At 43.6% G+C, this 15,141-nt stretch overlaps 1 protein-coding gene across 2 annotated transcripts in view; it reads right to left on the bottom strand.

Moving 5' to 3' along the window:
- The window catches only part of LOC126355778 (tyrosine-protein phosphatase Lar), a 1,814,905-nt gene that overhangs the window by 1,135,311 nt on the left and 664,453 nt on the right, over positions 1-15,141 (bottom strand). The window lies entirely within an intron of this gene.

Here is a 15,141-nt window from a genome sequence, read left to right as displayed (position 1 = left end):
TCTGATGACCTCAGAACTCAAGTCCCAAAGTGCTCAGAGCCATTTGAACCATTTTTTTGCAAGTGGACTTTGAATTATTACCACGCACTAAATTCACAACAAAGCTAGGTGTCTGTAAGAAATTGTGGTAAGCTGCTGTTTATCTGTGGTGCCATATACTTTCGTTTAGCTGTTGCCTAACTCTACTCGGTCCTCTGACGAGGCTTCATCCTTGTTGCGTGCAAGAAAGCCACCTCATAACAACTCCTTTCGGTGGTAGGGGCTTCCGTTCCTCCCACACAAGTGTGACTTAGCAGTTCCTACCACTGGGTTTTATGCAGCCCGCAAGTCTCCAAATACCACGCACACGATTTTCGTATTCTCCCACTTGCTACGCGCAAACTGTTAGCGCTAAAAATAAAGAGTAACATTTTTTGTAGCAAATATAATTTAGTACTGGGATACTTATCGCTGGAGGCAACCGTTTTAGAATTATTCTAGAAAAACGCTTCTGAAGATCACTTTTGTACGTTTAACTTCGATAATTCGAAAACTAAGAACCACTGGCGGATGCATCCCAGTACAAAATTTAACTAGATCAAATTTCCAAAGAAAAGGTCCCGTTCACATTTTCTGTAGGATTAACAGATCGCACGCAGCGGGCAAGAGAATATGGACATCTCGCGTGTGGTATTTCACAGCGTGGAGGATTGCATAAAGCCCAGCCGTAGTGGTACCTGAATCAGCCTGTATGTTTTATACCAAGAATACTGGTGAATACAACACCTCAATTACATTTTCCTCTAGTTTCACCTATATTTCTCTTCTCCGTCGTTGTCATAAGGAGTTTTGGTTTATTTTTGTGTTTACTGTGCATTGGAAACACTAAGTACAGTAAACAGAACAAACAAAAACACAGAGATCTATTAAGTCGAAATGTGTTCATAAATTTACATTTTCGATCATAAATACGGACTGCTTGTGAAACTACGAATCAAACGCCATCAATCACAAACTGATCGTGTTATTACTTCGAAACTCAATCAAATCTAGTGTTTAATAAATTGTATTAAATCAATTTTCAAAAATGGCTCTGAGCACTATGGGTCTCAACTGCTGTGGTCATTAGTCCCCTAGAACTTAGAACTACTTAAACCTAACTAACCTCACATCACACACATCCATGCCCGAGGCAGGATTCGAACCTGCGACCGTAGCAGTCGCACGGTTCCGGACTGCGCGCCTAGAACCGCGAGACCACAGCGGCCGGCAAAAATCAATTTTCCTGTGCAATCTGAGACCACTGATGGCCGGTCAGAATAGGAACTGTCGACTGTTGAGCGGTGAAATTTTCAGGACCACAGATTAATTATTGTTAATTTTGGACAAGATGGCGATATTCTACAGAGGCTTTACTTTGAATTTCAAGCTGCGACTACTTCGACGCGCAAGGACACACGGTTTGCCCTGTTTCGCAGATTTGGCGCCACTCCAGTCTCTCCAAATCCTGTACTAGCAGGGCAGGGAGACACTTTCTTCCGTTGGCACAAGCTTACTGTGGAAGAGCATCCGAATTGAAAAAGGTGCGGGGAGCATTTCTCGGCGTTCCACTTCACTGAATTTCTGGGTTGCAGGCAATTTGTGATAGGAGTAAAGAGCGTGTTTGTGTTTTCAGCTTTTTCTTTATCTATTAGGTTGCCTGCGTTACGTGTTAGCTGCTTTGGACCGAGTAGACTGGTTCAGTGTTGCAATTTTTGAATAATTCACTCGTGTAATTTTCAGCCGCTATTTTACAAACCATGCAACCTTTTGCACCTCCATCGACAGGCATGGACAATTTTATTTTGACACGGTAAGCTAGTCGTGCTGGCCCTATCGGTGCCTCTGTCATACCTCTGTCATACCTGAGTGCTGAATTTTTTTATTATTTCGACCTACAGTAAAACATGTTCGTAGCAGGTTATTTCAGTAACTGTAGGTGGCTTGATCTTTTACTGCATGTAACATACTACGTCTCAAGGCAACTGTGTTTAGTTTGCTGAAAATATTTGTTTTATATACCATATCCGTGTGTAGCATCACCCTGCTGCCCTAAATGCTCAAAATGTTCAAATGTGTGTGAAATACTATGGGACGTAACTGCTAAGGTCATCAGTCCCTAAGCTTACAAACTACTTAACCTAAATTATCCTAAGGACAAACACACACACACCCATTCCCGAGGGAGGACTCGAACCTCCGCCGGGACCAGCCGCACAGTCCATGACTGCAGCGCGAAGAGCCATCGGCTAATCCCGCGCGGCATCAGGCAGTTCATTCACTTCTTTTGGAATCACGCCACCTCCACTAAAATTCAACAGCTACGTAAGTACAACTACAGGACGGCACACATGCAATAATAGGATCTTAAAACGCAAGTAGACTTAACTTTATAAACATTTCGCAACAAAAAGTTGTCCCCCACGAAACACCAAGAAAAAAACACAACTAAAATGAATAACAAATCTGTAATTATTATATATATATATATATATATATATATATATATATATATATATATATAAACATTATTACAGGCCACTGAAGATGCTTCAAAAATAAAAAAGAGCGAAGTGCGTATGACACAATACAAACAGCCTTACATTTGGTTGCCACAGGCAAAACACATCCCCAAGAAAATATAGAACCGTATTTGAGAAATAAGCTTAGCGCTAAGTTTGTCTACTAAGTTGACAACCATTCCCCGTCGAAAGAAAATAGATCAAAACAAGAAAACACGTACTTAAACTAAACTGACATAGCCATGTTAATGTAATACAATATTTAAACTTCTGCATCATGTGGAACATATTTAGTAAGCGAAATACACATCAGGCAACAGGAACAGAACTGAAATTCTCTTGAAAGGTGCATGCAAACAAATAAAGTTAAAATCCTCACGTAAGCAGAGACTCTTTTCAGACCAGTGACAATGTTTTAACTTAATGAAACAAACAGCGCTTTGTGGCGTAAAAAAGTTAATTTAGTAGTTTCAATTGAAGGCATGATCAGCGATAATGTATTTAAGTCTCTACGGATTACATGCCTCGAAAAGTCGTGATTTAACGTTACGACAGGGCGTCTGCAAATACACAATGGGAGGACTTGTTAACAGGAGACGATGTTCGCGTATGATACTCAGAATAAATTTGGATTATCCATTCAGCTTGTCTCTCCTGATAATTAAATTCATATACAGTAGGAGTGGCCGAGATCATCGTATGTTTAAAATCAATAAAAGTAAAGTAACTGAGTGGTAAACTCGGTAGTGTTGTGTTAGATTACTTTAAACTGTTTAAAGCAGGTAAGAATCATCGGAGAAGATGAAAACCTACGGGACTTACGAAGCGCCAAAATAGCTGGAAAGCTTGGACATTTAAATTTAGAAAAATGTTAGATTGGTGATATGTTTGTAGCGTTTTTGTTTTCTACGCTTGCATTCCGTTTGCCATTTTTTTTAGTTCACTATTTCTATTTTAGTTTACATATTGTCATTTTGTCATTTGCAGAAAGTGCAGAGCTGTGAACGCTAGACAATAGAGTGCCAAATGAAGAAATCGGAACATTTCTGAGGTCTTCTTCCGATTGAGTTCAATAGAGGGGCGAAATGAAATGAAATGTCGTGTGACGAGGGCCTCCCGTCGGGTAGACCATTCGCCTGGTGCAAGTCTTTCGATTTGACGCCACTTCGGCGACTTGCGCGTCGATGGGGATGAAATAATGATGATTAGTACAACACAACACCCAGTCCCTGAGTGGAGAAAATCTCCGACCCAGCCGGGAATCGAACCCGGGCCCTTAGGATTGACAGTCTGTCGCGCTGACCACTCAGCTACCGGGGCGGACTAACAGAGGGGTAACAGCAGTGGAGCTAGCCAGACACATTTGCGCCCTGTATGGGGATAATGCTACGCACATTGTGCAACAGGGACGGTGCGGTGTGCTACAAATCGCTCCGCCGAACTCTGACCATCACTGCTGACATTTACTGCCGACAACTGAGACGTCTTCCAGTTGCAGTCCAAGATCGACGACCAGTGAAGTGATGCTACTCCACAAGAACGACCGCTCGCATTCCGCTAGACTGACAAAAAACACTACACACAAGCTCGGTTGGGAAGTCACTCCGCACGCACCTCATTCGCCTGATTTTAAGCACTCAGATTTTCATCTTTTCCGATCTTTATCGAACAACCATCAAGGAACTCCGTTTCTGGATGAAACTGCGTTCCGATCATGCCTCGCCGAGTTCTTCGCCTCAAAATCGTGTGAGTTCTACAACCGCGAAATCGAAAGGTTACCCCAGCGTTAGCACACTGTAGTAAATAGTGAAGGAGAATATACAGGGTGGTCCATTGACAGTGATCTGGCGAAATACCTCGCGAAATAAGCATCAAACGAAAAAAACTACAAAGAAAGAAACTCATCTAGCTTGAAGGGTGAGACCAGATGGCGCTATGGTTGGCTCGCTAGACGGCGCTGCCATAGGTCAAACGGATATCAACTGCTTTTTTTTTTTAAATAAGAACCCCCATTTTTATTACATATTCATGTAGTACGTAAAGAAATATGAATTTTTTAGTTGGACCATTTTTTTCGCTTTGTAACAGGTGGCGCTGTAACAGTCACAAACGTATAAGTACGTGGTATCACGTAACATTCCGCCAGAGCGGACGGTATCTGATGCGTTATACATTACCCATGTTAAAATGGACCGTTTACCATATGCGGAAAAGTGCGCAACGGGCGTGTGCTATGTATGCTGCTCGGTATCCTGGACGACATCATCCAAGTGTCCGGACCGTTCGCCGGATAGTTACGTTATTTAAGGAAGCACGAAGTGTACAGCCACAAGTGAAACGTCAACTACGACGTTGAACAAATGATGATGCCCAAGTAGGTGTTTTAGCTGCTGTCGTGGCGAATCCGCACATCAGTAGCAGACAAACTGCGCGAGAATCGCGAATCTAAAAAATGTCGGTGTTGAGAATGCTACAGCAACATCGATTGCACTCGTACCATATTTCTGTGCACCAGGAATTGCACGGCGACGACTTTGTACGTCGTGTACAGTTCTGCCACACGGCAAAAGAGAAATTACGGGACGATGACAGATTTTTTGCACGCGTTCTATTTAGCGACGAAGCGTCATTCACAAACAGCGGTAACGTAAACCGGCGCAATATGCACTATTGGGCAACGGAATATCCACGATGGCTGCGAGAAGTGGAACATCAGCGACCTTGGCGGGTTAATGTATGGTGCGGCATTAGGGGAGGAAGGATAATTGCGGACCGGGGTGGCCAGACGGTTCTAGGCGCTACAGTCTGGAACCGCGCGACCGCTACAGTCGCAGGTTCGAATCCGGCCTCGGGCATGGATGTGTGTGATGTCATTAGGTTAGTTAGGTTTAAGTAGTTCTAAGTTCTAGGGGACTGATGACCTTAGAAGTTAAGTCCCATAGTGCTCAGAGCCATTTGATCCATTTGAAAGGATAATTGGCCCTCATTTTATCGATAGCAATCTAAATGGTGCAATGTATGCTGATTTCCTACGTAATGTTCTACTCATGTTACTACAAGATGTTTCACTGCATGACAGAATGGCGATGTACTTGCAACATGATATATGTCTGGCACACAGCTCGAATGCAATTGAAGCGGTATTGAATAGCAGATTTCCATGACAGCTGGATTGGTCGTCGAAACACCCCACGTTCACCGGATCTGACGTCCCCGCATTTACTCTGTTGGGAAAGCTGAAGGATATTTGCTATCGTGATCCACCGACAACGCCTGACAACATGCGGCAGCGCATTGTCAATGCATGTGCTAACATTACGGAAGGCGAACTACTCGCTGTTCAGAGGAATGTCGTTACACGTATTGCCAAATGCATTGAGGTTGACGGACATCATTTTGAGCATTTATGGCATTAATGTGGTATTTACAGATAATAACGCTGTAACAGCATGCGTTCTCAGAAATGGTAAGCTCACAAAGGTACATGTATCACATTGGAACAACCAAAATAAAATGTTCAAACGTACCTACGTTCTGTATTTTCACTTAAAAAACCTACCTGTTACCAAATGTTCGTCTAAAATTGTGAGCCATGTGTTTGTGACTAATACAGCGCCATCTCTACCTGTTACCAACTGTTCGTCTAAAATTGTGAGCCATGTGTTTGTGACTAATACAGCGCCATCTATGACAAAGCGAAAAAAGTGGTACAACCAAAATATTCATATTTCTTTAGGCATTACACGAATATGTATAAAAAATGGGGGTTTCTATTTTAAAAAACGCAGTTGATATCTGTTTGACCTATGGCAGCGCCATCTAGCTGTCCAACCAAAGCACCATCTGGTTTCCCCCTTGAAGCTACACAAGTTTCGTTCTTTGTAGTTTTTTCGTTTGACGCTTATTTCGTGAGATATTTTGGCCCGGTCACAATCAATGGACCACCCTGCATTACTGATGTCTAAAGTCTCTGTGATGTGTATCAGATGCGTTTATTAGACTTGGAAAAATGCTACGAACTTATGCACAAACCTGATAACAAATAAACTGGAGACGTCACAGGGCGTGTTTGCATATTCGTTCACGGTAACATAATCCAGACGAGTGTGGCAATTTGACCAGTGGTGTTGGTGCCGCTGCTGCTGCAGTGCACACCCCCCGCTGTATTTTAATCAACGACGGCTCCTTCCGCGCGCAGATCTGCAGGCGAGGCGTGCCCCCAAGATGAGGCGGTAAATCATGCCATCTGCAGTGTTTGCGCGGCGCCGGAAACAAGCGCTGGAAACATGCGGCTCATTTGCCGGCCGACGGCGCGTATTTATACCCGGCCGGGGCCAGGGCGGCCGCGCGGTAATATGGAAGGCTCCCAGCAGAGAGCGGCCTCAAGACGTGGAGTAATGCCGCTGCGGCAGTTAGTTTGGCGCCGTCTGTTCGGGGGGAAGAGCCGCCGGCGCAACAGCGCCGACGCATAACCACATCTCTGCGCGCGGCCCGCGCCGCGCCGGCCTTCGCCCCTCGGCTTTTTAATCTACATATACAAGAAAAATATAATGAAGTTTAATTCGCGCCAAGTAATGAATTCATGCGCGCCGAGGGCCGGGCAGCTCGCGCACACTGGAGTTCCATTAGCCCGGCCGCCGCCTTTGCAGATAACGCCCGCTTTAATAGGCTTCCGGGGGCGGCGCGATGCGCAGAGGCGCGTCTCTGCCGACACCTCGTCTTACCCGCCGGCAGGGACACTCCTCTGCAATGACATTCCCCTTTCGGTTGATTAGGTCTCATCCGGCTTTTGAAATGAAAGTGACACGACATTCTTTTTGAGGCGCAGAACAAATTACGCTGTATTCGTCGAATACAAAGATAATGTCAGGAGTGCCCCCTTCATACACTGAGGTGACAGTAGACATACGATAGCGACATCCACATATGCAGATGGCGATAATACGGAGTACACAAAGTATAAAACTGCCGTGCATTAGTTTTGGACGGATTAAATAAAAGGTTGCGAACGCTAGGTTCAAAAATGGCTCTGAGCACTATGGGACTCAACATCTAAGGTCATCAGTCCCCTAGAACTTAGAACTACTTAAACCTAACTAACCTAAGGACATCACACACATCCATGCCCGAGGCAGGATACGAACCTGCGACCGTAGCGGTCGCGCGGTTCCGGACTGTAGCGCCTAGAAACGCTCAGCCACTGCGGCCGGCAGTTGGTATCTCCTTTGAAACTATATATGCCTAGTTTCTTGCCACCTAGAACCGCTAGACGAACGCTAGGTGTTTTCTTTGATTTAACGAAGGCTTTTCACTGTGTTGACCACAAAATATTACTGCAGAAGTTGGACCATTGAGGAGTAAGGGGAGTAGCTTACAGTTGGTTCGCCTCTTACTTTAAGAACAGAAAGCAGAAGGTAATTCTCCGCAATATTGAGAGTGGTAGTGATGTTCAGTCCCAATAGGGCACTGTTAAGTGGGGCGTTCCCCAATGGTCGGTGCTGGGGCCACTGCTGTTTCTTATTTATATAAATTATATGCCTTCTAGTATTACAGGTGATTCAAAAATATTTCTGTTTGCTGATGACACCAGCTTGTTAGTGAAGGATCTTGTGTGTAATACTGAAACAGTATCAAATAATGTAGTTCATGAAATAAGTTCGTGGCTTGTGGAAAATAATTTGATGCTAAATCACAGTAAGACTCAGTTTTTACAGTTTGTAACTCACAATTCAACAAGAACCGATGTTCTGATCAGACAGAATGCGCATATTATAAGCGAGACGGGACAGTTCAAGTTCCTAGGCGTTCGGATAGATAGTAAGCTCTTGTGGAAAGCCCATGTTCAGGATCTTGTTCAGAAACTAAATGCTGCCTTATTTACCATTAGAACAGTATCTGAAATAAGTGACAGTTCCAACACGAAAAGTAGTCTACTTCGCATATTTTCATACGCTTATGTCATATGGTATTATTTTTTGGGGTAATTTTTCTGATTAAAGAACGGCATTTTTGGCTCAAAAACGGGGTGTTCGAGCTATATGTTGTGTAAGTTCGAGAACCTCTTGTCAACCCCTATTCAATAGTCTGGGAATTCTGACATTGCCCTCACAGTATATATTTTCTTCAATGTCGTTTGCTGTTAGCAATGTTAGCTTATTCCCCAGAGTTAGCAGCTTTCACCAATTAATACTAGGCACAAATCAAATCTGCATGTGGAATTCACTTCCTTGACTCTTGTGCAGAAAGGAGTGCACTATTCTGCTGCATCCGTTTTCAATAAGCTACCACAAGAACTCAAAAATCTTAGCAGTAGCCCAAACACTTTTAAGTCTAAACTGCAGAGTTTCCTCATGGCTCACTCCTATTCTGTCTAGGAGCTCCTGGAAGAGCTGAAAAATTAAGGAAATTCCAGTGTTACATTGTTGATTTTCTTTATTTAAACTTACGAATTGTTGCTTGAATATGTTACTTATATTTCATTTTATCTGTTTCTACTATCGTGTTATAATTTCATGTATTGACTCGTTCCATGACCATGGAGGCTTCTCCTTAATTTGGTCCCACAGAACAATAAATAAATAATTAAATAAATAAATAATAAAACTGCCATTCGTACTCAGTTCAAATGGTTCTGAACACTAACTTAACTTCTGAGGTCATCAGTCCCCTAGAACTTAGAACTACTTAAACCTAACTAGCCTAAGGACATCACATACATCCACGCCCGAGGCAGGATTCGAACCTGCGAGCGTAGCGGTCGCGCGGTTCCAGACTGAAGCGCCTACAACTGCTCGGCCACACCGGCCGGCCCCTTTACTGAGTTTTGTCTATCACGAGTAGCCGTTTCAGTTTACATGTGCGCACCAAAGTTGTGTGTGATAGTCCTGTGCAGCTTGGCACCTGAATGGTGAAATTAGAATTCTGTGCGACTATTAGTTTTACGAAAAAATCTAAAGGTAGGAACGAGCAATGACAATTTAGTTATTTAGTCACATAAGCAGAATTCATAGTGGACCTTCTGCCGAAGGACGTGTCATAAATTATCTACACTCCTGAGAACTGAAATAATGGGAAAGCAACCATACAAACATTTTAAAATATGCACATTTATTTGCTGGAGAAAATATATACTTGCAAACACATGAATTAGTATCCAGAACGTAGTAACAGCGTCTTGTTAACTTCATGCTTTGTATCTTGTTTTCCTGCCAAGTTCCAAATATAATGCAAAATCATTTTCAATAATAATAACTTCTTCACTGTTGAAGTAAATTTCATTAAAACACGTTTACCTAATGAAGTTCTTATTTGGGTTGGGTTGTTTGGGGAAGGAGACTAGACAGCGAGGTCATCTGTCTCATCGGATTAGGGAAGGATGGGAAAGGAATGCGGCCGTGCCCTTTCAGAGTTACCATCCCGGCATTTTCCTGGAGTGATTTAGGGAAATCACGGAGAACCTAAATCAGGATGGCCGGACGCGGGATTGAACCGTCGTCCTCCCGAATGCGACGTTCTTATTCATGCAGAGTGCAGGCCTTTTCTCTGTAAAATGTATACACTCTTTTACTTTCAGATATTTCGTCTCTCTTGTTGGAGAATACTAGCAGGAGAAGTACCAGGTCCTCATGCATCATTTTCATCATATCACGAAAACAAACAACACAATAAAGATTAAGGAGACAAGAAAGCAGAAGATTCATTTCGATAATAGGAGTGAGATCGGCCAGAGTAAGTTAACTTGCGACGCTAGCAGACTCCGGCGTAGGGCCCTGTTTCTGCACCTGCGCAGTGTGCAATATACTCGTAATTATAGAGCTCCACACTCGGCACAATCTATACTTCACTGATGTCATAGACACACTCGTGTCGTGGTTGACTTCTGGTTTACACGCAGGCGCGAAAGGCGGAAACTCTTCGAGTAGCCGATTTTGACCCATATAGTCGCTCTTGCAAAACGGGTTTCACTTGAATACATTGTACCGAAATATGTCGATAAATGAAAGGCAGCGATGAAACGTCATCGGTCGAATTCTGGCTATGTGTGTTGCGAACAATGCCGTGTCCACCACAACTGCATACTTACGCTGGAGCTTTGGTTCACTTTGCCCCAGCAGAAACCTATCCCCGTCAGTACGAACGACAACACTATCGCCACTGGCGGTTCGCTTGTAGTCTTACAACGAGGCACGGCTAGGCAGCTCTCTAACGGCCGTTCTGATTAATACCGGCGCTATATTTGTTATCTGCGGCCGTTATACTTGTTGTGGGCGCGCCTGCGCTTGCGCAGAAGATTTACGCAGTCCAGTTTTATCTGTCGGCCGCCGGCCATCAGATGCGGAGCGGCTGCCCCCACATTTCGCGCGTGAACGACCACCAGAGATGGCAGATAACGATAGCGCCGGCATGTTTCCAGATTGCCGATTAAATTAGTGGCGAGCGCGGCGCGCCAGAAGACTGCCCGCATCTGCTCTCCGGCGGCAATTACGCTCCTCAGCTCCGCCGCCGCGATAAGACTAAAGCCTCGTAAAGCGAAGCGCACTATGGCGTGGTCCGCCTGCACCAAATACGCAGCCGTTACCATCCTCGTCGGAGTGTGTATTGCTGTTGCTTGTCAGGGAAGCCACAAACATTACTTTACTAATACAGTCCATCTCATCTAATGAACCTGGGAAGCCATAAGCCATCAAGCTGCGGCACTCCACTGGCATCAAACGAGGGTCCTGCGAAGTTTAAGTTGCCTTACTGACAATAGCAAGTCACCTCTACTGCTAAAATAAATTCATATTGTTACATGCGTGGTGTCTCTTCTTTTGGAGATGTCCGAAAGAACACATATACAAATAAGGCGAGGGCACCCAATTGATCACACCATGTTAGAACTCTTACGGGAACTGGCGAAATGCAGCGAGTTACGAGAATAATGAATAAGGGACGCTACATCAGTAATGTGTGTACAAGCTCACAATTTGGGTCGGACGGGAGCCGTGTTAGGGTAGTCAGTGCAGCTGCGATGACCACTGTGTCCGGATGGGACGGTGGTCAGCGCATCTGCCTAGTAAGCAGGAGACCCGGGTTCGAATCCCCGTTCGGTACATACTTTTAACTATTCCCAGTGATTTAAATCGATGCCCACTGGCCGCTAACGTCAGTAATTCCTTTGTGTTTTGAGATAACTTCGAAGAACTAGAGACGTGTGTCTGCAAAGTCTTGTGTTATTGCCACGATGTATCAGTGGAGGACTTTTATGCTGATAGTAGAAACTTTGAATACAGATAACTAACATTTAGTCTGTTTATTTTCCTTTTTATGGAAGAGGGGGGGGGGTGAGAGTTTCATCATAATACGCCGTCTTCGAAGTACGGGGTGCCCGAGTCGAAACACCCTAATATAAAACAAACACTATACTGAACATAATAAACGACCCAGACAATTTTCTTTTGTGTTGGATGGTAGATTACCTGTGGAATTTTATTATTTATAATGATATTCCAAGTTCATTTTTAATTTTATTCACTTTTCTCACTTCAGGAACTGAAATTGAAGAAACAAAGATTTTCAGATAGTTGCAAATTACAAAAGAACTCTCAAAAGGCACAGACAGAGTGGTGGTATGCAGAACTGCAGTCCATTATTGCAGTTCTACGATGTTTCTGAGCAGAATAACACAGAAATCTACCCGATGTCAAGAAAATCAGAGCGTGGAAAGCAACGTTTCTGGAGACGGCATGTGTCGCTAGGAGGCATGGTTGTGGACTATCGAGAACATTAGCGGAGACTGTTCATAGCATTTCAGATGCGTCTGCAAGCAGTCCTACGAAATCCGTTGGATGACGCAACGTGAGCTTTGTGTCTAAAAATCAAGTAACTACGACGTGCAAAAAAGCGGCTAGAAGTTAACGAATTGCAATTGTTATATCAGGTGAAAGCCTACGATGAACCCAAACGAGCCAAGTTTGCCGAAGACATTCTTCAGCGCATCGACATACACGACAGTTGCTTGGCTAAGTTTACCTCCTACAATGAGACAGCATTTCACCTCAGTGGAACAGTCAACAGACACAATGTGCAAATTTGAAGTGGTGAAGATCCTGTACAAACATGTATGTGAAAGTTCGTAATGCACTGAGTGATAAATTCCTCCAAAGATAGATTGGCAGAGGTCTTCCAGTACCATGGCCATCCCGATCACCTGCCATTACTACCCCGGATTTCTTTCCGTAGAAGTAAGTTAGGGATAAAAACATCGACCCAAAACAAATTCCATGAGAATCATGTTTGAAAGAAAGAACTTGAGACGAATTCTGGGGACATACGAAGAAAATGGTGTCTGGGGGAATAGAACTATGAAAAGTATAATCTATATAATGAACCAGATATCGTCACATACATTTAGATTAGAAGGCTGGAATTTGCAGGACATGTAGTGTGAGATAATGACAGACTCAGTGGTAAGTTATTCAGTGCAGAGACTGAAGGAACCAAGAGGGCTCAAAGGCCACAGCTAAGGTGCAAGAAAGGTGTCAGAGAGGGCATAAGGAAAATTGCAATGATAAATTGGAGGAATTCGGTACAAAATAGAAAAGAATGGAACAACTTTCTACTCTAATGCATGGCTACCAAAGGGTTGGCACTGATGATGATGACGACGATGATGGATGAAGCAGTGCTAATACGTGAACAATCAGGAAGCGTGTTTCATAAGTACCAGATCAAAATGGTTCAAATGGCTCTGAGCCCTATGGGACATAACTTCTGAAGTCATCAGTCCCCTAGAAAAGAACTACTTAAACATAACTAACCTAAGGACAGCACACACGTCCATGCGCGAGGTAGGATTCAAACCTGCGGTTCCAGACTGTAGCGCCTAGAACCGCTCGGCCACACCTGCCGGCAGTAACAGATCATGATTCCAAAAGTTTCCAATTATGTCATTCATTTGAAGATTACCTGTACATCTAGTCCTTCCTGATTCAATGATTGACTTCAAAACTACATTCTAGTCTTCTTTTCCAATTCTTACTTGCTTCTCCCAATGGAAGAATACCGAGAACCATTTGGAATATGAGGCTACAGACGGACTGTTTAAGTACATTTATACGTCTCCATACATGCAATGTAGCCAAAAGCTCAGGTTTTGCTCTACGAAACTGGTTAGGGTCTAACTGTCAGACCCTAACAACTCATCGACGTCGATACAATTAGGGACGCCCAAAAAGCTCAGTCTGAACAGGGAAGGGACAAGAAATTAACAGGAATTTGCCTGAAGTGATTTATAGAATTCGTAGGTATCCTAAATCTGGACGACAAGACGATAAAATCTACAGAGTTCAGAGCTTTTAGGAGGGGCAGCTGTTCACTCATTCTAGAACAGTCGAGGTATAATCGTGTACCAATTCATTTTCCCCAGACGAACCTAAGCGAGGAGACACGAACGATTCTTTCCTTAATTTTTGATCAAATGTATTAGCACTAGCATCAAATTCCCTATGAAAATAACCGCAGATTTTACCTTACGGGCACTACGAACTTCATTTCTACCTGTTCCTTTCCCAAGTGGTTACAACGAAACCTTTACGTATTTCACAACAAGTGTCCGTGCCGGTTCGTGAGGCGACTCCCAACGCGAGGAAAGGGAACAGGCGAGTGCCGACGCAAGCCACAACAAGCAGAATATACAGGATTCTCGTGCAAAACTCGCAACGCCCCGCAAGCGCTTTGCGATTTTCGCGGTAGGAGTTAATCCAGCAGCCCCTTTTGTGGGAGCTTTCAGCGGAAGCCCTTAAATACTCAAGTTGGCGAAACCTGTGCATTCCAACTTTGTGCTAAGTATATTACCGTCCAGCGCACAACTTGTAATCCACGTTAATGGCTTTGTTTGAGCAGCACACGCCGCAGCTATTGGAGGAACGGTGTCGACCGCAAGTCACTTAAAAAGTAAAATTTCTCCTCATCCCATTTCACTTTTCTACGTATCAGGCGCCAACATCCGCCGAAATTACTTTTGCCGAAATTATACAAACGATGAAAATGGTACGATGTATATAAGTACTCGGGTGCGAATTCTTTGGAAGCTATCACTGACGTTACTCATATTTTTCATTATTAATAGTGAACCATTATCGTGTTTACGACAGTTCCTCACAACTATTCCATCAATAACATTTGTTTCGAAAAACAACAAACGAGACAATTTCCCCTTATCTGCTTGTTTCGAGCACGCATAACCTGTGTTAAGTAGACATTGTGTCCAACACCATAGATAGAGGAAGGAGCTAACGAGGACTGATTTGTTGTTGAAAATAAATACACTGATAGTACATGTTTTCCTAACGGGAACAAACAATACAAACTCTATTAATTTTTTACAAATCATAATGGTATAATATGGGAGCCTAAAATTTGAAACCTATGGTACTAATTGGCTAGAGAATTTGTCATGAGTTTATATCATGTTCGCCACCACATTTCCATACTTTCGTCCAAGGCCTTATGCTGCCTGTTGATCGAAGGATGGATTAGTGTCAATTAATAGGTAAAAGCATTCACCAATCCAAAGGTTGGTCTACATGACACGGTGATATGTATGATCCCAATGGGCGTT

Source organism: Schistocerca gregaria, chromosome 3 (assembly GCF_023897955.1).
Source record: "Schistocerca gregaria isolate iqSchGreg1 chromosome 3, iqSchGreg1.2, whole genome shotgun sequence".
In the NCBI taxonomy this organism is placed as follows: domain Eukaryota; kingdom Metazoa; phylum Arthropoda; class Insecta; order Orthoptera; family Acrididae; genus Schistocerca; species Schistocerca gregaria.
Note: the sequence above shows the minus strand (reverse complement) of the source record. Positions and strands in the feature narration are given on the sequence as shown.